Source organism: Metopolophium dirhodum, chromosome 1, assembly GCF_019925205.1.
Source record: "Metopolophium dirhodum isolate CAU chromosome 1, ASM1992520v1, whole genome shotgun sequence".
NCBI classification, from domain to species: Eukaryota; Metazoa; Arthropoda; class Insecta; order Hemiptera; family Aphididae; genus Metopolophium; species Metopolophium dirhodum.
The window spans coordinates 7,651,170-7,657,527 of record NC_083560.1 but is presented as its reverse complement, the minus strand read 5'-3'; positions in this window follow the sequence as shown (position 1 = coordinate 7,657,527).

The window sequence follows — 6,358 nt, the reverse complement described above, 5'->3', positions numbered from 1 at the left end:
ACTAGTACAATTTGTTTGCTTAACAAGTGTTGTATTAAATACTTTTAAAAAGTATTTGAGTTGGTATCTGCCTATTATTAATAAACTATTAAAAATATTCTCCAAAAAATAATTTTTCTTACGTATTTCCTATTTAAGTTTTAAATACTATTTATTTTCACCATTATAGTAGGTACCTAGATTTTAATAACCGAATTATGAGTTTTTTTTTTATTATCAAACATCCACACCAATCCGCCTTTCAAAGCATACATCGAAATAATGCTATCTGTGCTTAGTTTCTACACTAATCGAACAGTAACCTTACATACTTACTCCGACCATTTATGTGTGGTAGGGGTGAATTTAATGGTGGGGTGAGGGTTAATAGATCCCTCCAAAACCTTTATAACATTTGTGTACAAGAAAATAATACTTTCTTTTATAAACTGTGTAAGTAGCTACCTTCATTATATTATGATACAAACAAAATAAATTTAATATTTTGAATAAATTCATTTTATAAGTTATAACTTATAACCCATCATTATTTTTTTTGAAACATATGTACTTCAACAGGTTAAGAACAATGGTGCAAAATATATTTTCGGAAATAATTATTTTGGAATTTAAATCATTTCGAAGTTGCCATTTTATGTTTATACGTAAACGCACAACATTGAACTTTACTGCCACGCTTATAGATAAATTAGATTTCTTTACGTATTTTAACGAGTTAATAATGATAGCGAAATCACATTCAGAGAGTCATATTATTTATACAACAAATTAAACTTGGACATTAAAAAAAAAAAATTAACACATTGTTGACTTAATCAAAATATTATTTATTTGCACCTAAATCTTATGATATTATATAGTTATAGTAGATTAATTAGCCTTCATAATATATTTGTTAGGTTAGGTTAGGTTGTTAGGTTTGTTCATAATATTTTCATTAAATTATTTTTGGGGATTATTTGAAATACTATTTTTTATCAGCTTATTAAATACTAGGTAGCTACTCAAATACTTTTTGATTGTATTTTTAATAAACAACATTATAAAATATACAAATAAAACTATTAATGCATGATTATAATTTATATTCTTATTAATATCAAATAAACGAAATAATATTTAATGTCAATAATAATGCATTCAACCTATATTATGGTAATCTCACTTGCGAAAACACTGTCTTTTCCTTAAGCCAAAATATACCTAGGTACCTACTCAAAAACTACCGTTGTTTACCAAAAAAATCGATCTCGTAGGTATATCTATGTACACACAGACGGCGTAACAAATAGAATGTAGTGTTCAGGGTTAAATCACACAAAAACAAATGAATAAATTACTGTTCTTTTATTAGCACAAAAACATTGACACGTTGTTGTAATTCACTTGTACAAAAACTAAAAAATAATTGTAGCAGCAATTCTATCTAAAATTCCATCTTAAATGATAAATTTTACATTGCCTGTTAGTATAGTTTCCAATGAACGCTTTTTTTCGACATTGAGAAGTGTGACGAATTACTTACGTTTAACTATGAGAAATAACAGCTGGTTATGTGATTTAATGGTTATTGCAACTGAAAAAGAAGAAGCCGATGTACTAGATCTTAATAAATCTGTAGATTGTTGATAATTTTGACAAGTAAATTAAAATCTAGAAGATTTTCGTTTTTTTTTTTAAGAATGATCACTTTTGCTTTATTATTAAATTTATTCAAATTCTGATTCTTAGAATTTTTTTAATTCAATGTTTTATTCATACAAAGTTTGAATTAGCATATTTTTGCATATTCTAGGAAAAGTGCATATTTGAGCAATTTTTAGGATATTTGTGAATAATTCGTCTTATTTTAATGTAGGTACTTAAAATTGTTATGAAAAATAATATTCAGATAACATTCAAAAATATTTATATTGTCTCAGACTATTGCTAAATAGCCCGAATAGCCCGAAAATTTTTAAAAAGAAATGAGATTGCAAATATTTTAAATGTTTAATTTATTACTTAAAATATATCATTATTTTCATTTTTATTCTGTCTCTAATCGTCGTAAATATACTCACAAAATTTAAATATATTAAAAGGACGAGAACCGCTGGTATATAGTATATATAATATAATATTATGTTAGTTTATACACCAATCAATCAGTAAATATTACATTCTTACACAGACTGTTAATCTGTGGAATAAAATTATATATTTTTAATAAACTATGAAAAATATTCTCCAAAAATAATTTTTCTTATGTATTTCAAATTTAAGTTTTAAATACTATTTATTTTCACGACTAGTAGGTACCTAGATTTTAATAACTGTTATATTATGGGTTTTTTTTACTATCGAAAATCCATCCCAATCCGCCTTTGAAAGCATGTATCAAATGCTATGTGTGCATAGTTTCTACACTAAACGAACCCTAATCCTACATACTTACACCGACCGTTTATCTGTGGCACGGGTGAAATTAAGGGTGAGTGAGGGTGAATAGATCCCACCAGAACCTTTATAACATTTGTTGAGTTTAACGCTGGACGGATTGATGACTTCAGTATTAGTATAAATGAATAATAACACGACAATATGATTATTGATTATGTATAAGTATAATATATAATAACGTACAACTGGACTATTTAACTGTGACAGTAGACACACACCGTATAGGCACTATACGACGGCGTCTGTACAAATGAGTACTACATACTTCAAAGGCTACCTGTCGGCGTGCGTTGTGTGGTTAAGCATTTAAAACGCAATTTCTAAAACTTTGAATACCTCTCAAGCATAGAGCTTTGCATTAATCAATGTTGTTCATTCACTAAAATTCATTAAAAAAATTCCCCCACATTATGATTGCAAAAAAATTATAGGTTTCTATTTGAATTTATAAAGTTGACCCCCCAAAACCCCCCTAAAATGTTGTTAACAATTACAAAATTGTGAAATCATAATAGATGTTTCTAAATCAAAAAACTTTTTTATCATACATTTTTCTCTAATTTGAATATTTATATGTTAAAATGGCTGTAACATAAATTTTGAATCACCCTGTATATAATACAATAATATGTTAGCTTATACACCAGTCGAACAGTAAATATTACATTCTTACACTGACTGTTAATCTGTGGAGTAAAATCATATTTTTTTTTTTTTTTTGTAAAAATTATCGAATTATAAAATGTATAGAATGAACTTTTAAAAAGAATTTGAGTACCTGCCTAGTATTTAATAAACTATTAAAAATATTCTCCAAAAAAAAAAAGTTTTCAGGGGTAAATCACACACGAATAAATTATTGTTGTTTTATTAGTACAAAAACACTCACATACAACTAAAGAAGTACAAGGCGACAACAAGTTATACGGACACGAATAAAAATTGTCCACACAAAAATAACCCACGACCACTTAATAAGAAGAGAACCGAGACCAACTTGCGAACTCTGAAACAATTCACTTATATCCATAAAACATCTCTTCCTAGAATGCCCAAATCTAACTGAAGAAAGAAAAATTGTTCCATATTTAACATTAAAAGATATTTTAAGTATAGAACATTTTAACTGTTTAGTAATATTCCTTAAAATAACTGGACGGTTTTTGTGAGAAGGTGGTCAAGTCAGATTTTATCATTTTTCGGGTTATAGGTGCATTTTGTAGGAAATTTTACGCCGCGTCTAATGGTAGAACTGTAATTTCTGCTATATGAATAGTTTTTATGTAATAGCTATGTGCGTAAACGGACAAGTCTAAATCTAAAATAATTTTTCGTGAGAAACTGGACAAGTCAATGTTTATAATATACCATGTTTTGTATTGCTTGGTTATTATTTTGATTTTATACAATAGTATCGATATGGTTAAATTCTTTTACTTACTAACTCAATCATTTTCGTTGTAAAATAAAGCAATGTACAAGAATTCGTTAGCTGAAGATTTACCATTTATGACTTTAAACATGACTCGAAGAATCCCAAACCCTATATTTACTGTACCTACAACTTATAGTGGTCCACTACCCATTACACAAGAAAAAAAATTTATCTCATGACTTTATTAAGTTTTATCCCAGATGTATATCATGATTTTTATAAGAGCTTAAAAACATCCATCCAATGATGTATGTGATCCTTTGATTTCAGAAAATGAGAGTGATTAACAATATATTTTAATTAGGTTTATGGTTTTTATTACAATTAACAGTTGTGCAATAAGGTTAATTATATTTTACTGTTATACTTATTAAAAAAAAAATTATTATTAGATATGTAAATAATAAAGTCATAATTTTATTAATAAAGAGGTACCTATCCCAGTTAACGTAAGTTCCTATGTTTATAATATTTTAATGTGCAATTATTATTCTTATGTTGTTACACAACACTACACACATTTTTATCTTAAATAGTTTTTTTTTTTAATGATATAAATACCGTAGCCAGGGACCGATATGTAGATATCAGGATCTTAAATATATTTAAATTACTAGGATTCCTTTTCAGTTAGAATTATGTTTTATTGTCTACTAAACATTTACAAATATTAATACTCACAACTATATCAACTATGTTCTATTATACTATGTAACTGTATCGTTGTCATTCGGAGTCCGGTAGTCGTAGTGTGAATTGAGGTCTAAGGTTCACAGCGAACTAACTTACTAATAACATTGTGTGTGTTGGCGATAGGCCTTACAATTATGAACGTGTTTTAATATTAATAATATATCGGTCAGCAGTTAATCGTACATACGGTAGAGTTCGTATTATATACATAGGTGTCATGTAATAATATGAATTATGCACTTTTCCTAGAATATGCAAAAATATAATAATTCAAACTTTGTATGAATAAAATTTTGAATTTTAAAAATTTAGAATTTGAATAAATTAAATATTAAAGGAAAAGTGATCATACTTAAAAAATCACACTGTATATTATATAACTTTATAAATTAATTACATTTTACATTAAAATTACTAAATTGTAAGAAATATGTATCACAATAACGAAAATATTCTAGATTTTAATATACCTAGCAAAACTATCTACAATCTACAGATTTATTAAGATCAAAAGCAGATGGATGTTAGTGTTAGTTGCTACAATTATTTTTTAGTTTTTGTACGAGTTAATTACGACTACTTGTGAATGTTTTTGTACTAATAAAAGAACAATAATTTATTCGTGTGTTTTTGTGTGATTTTACCCTTAACACCACACATATTCTATTTGTTGCGCCGTCTGAGTATACATAGATATACCTACGAGATCGATTTTTTTGGTAAACAACGGTAGTTGTTGAGTAGGTGCCTAGGTATATTTTAGCTTAAGGAGAAGACAGTGTTTTCGCAATTGAGAGTACCATTTAGGTATTTAGTTGTTTAAACATATACCACACGCATATTTACACGTATAAACGCAAAAGCGAGCAACAATAAATAAAATTCTACACGGCAGAATAATATAACATTATATATAATTATATTTCATTTTCATACATTTTAATATAATTTTTCATCATTTGGTGGTACCTACGCTACAAGTAACTCTCCTTTTATATTGAATTCATTATTATTGACATTAAATATTATTTGGTTTAATTGATATTAATAATAATGTAACGAACCAACTACTTCAGCTCAATAATGGAAGTATTTTGAAATAAATAACAAGTTGAATGTATGAGTTATGTATATATTTTATTTGTAATTTAACGTAAATATTCTAAGTCCAAAATAATTAACTAATAAATTAATATATCTCGGTATATCTCTGCGTACTCCTGAGGTCACGTTTAGACGTCATTCGTATAATTATGTTATTTTAGAAGTATATATTTTGTACAAAGTCATGATCTTTTACGCTTATTATATTATTCGTTTTTCCTAGAATATGGATAATGCGTGCATATACTTATCGCGTGTTGCGCGGTACCGTTGATGTTATTACTATTAGTCCTGTACTCCTATCGATGTAGGCTTTCCGGGATTACTGATATTACTACTATTAGTTTTATCGATGTATGCCACCCGGGGTTACGTGCTCCCTGCAGCATTTATGTCTATAATGAATATATCATTATTATTATTATATACGTAGTCACAGCTCGTTACAATAATATTAATAATAATCGTGCACACATAGTTTTATTAGTATAAATTAAATGCTAATATTATATCATCATTTTGTACCTACGAATAAAATAAAATTCAACGCATGTAAAATAACGTATACAATTTTGATAAGTGAAAAAAAAAACGTTACTTGTTCAAAATAAGTGATACATGGAAATGTTCAAACAGTACAGGTGGTACACAAATATTAAAAAGATGAGAACCGCTGTTATATAG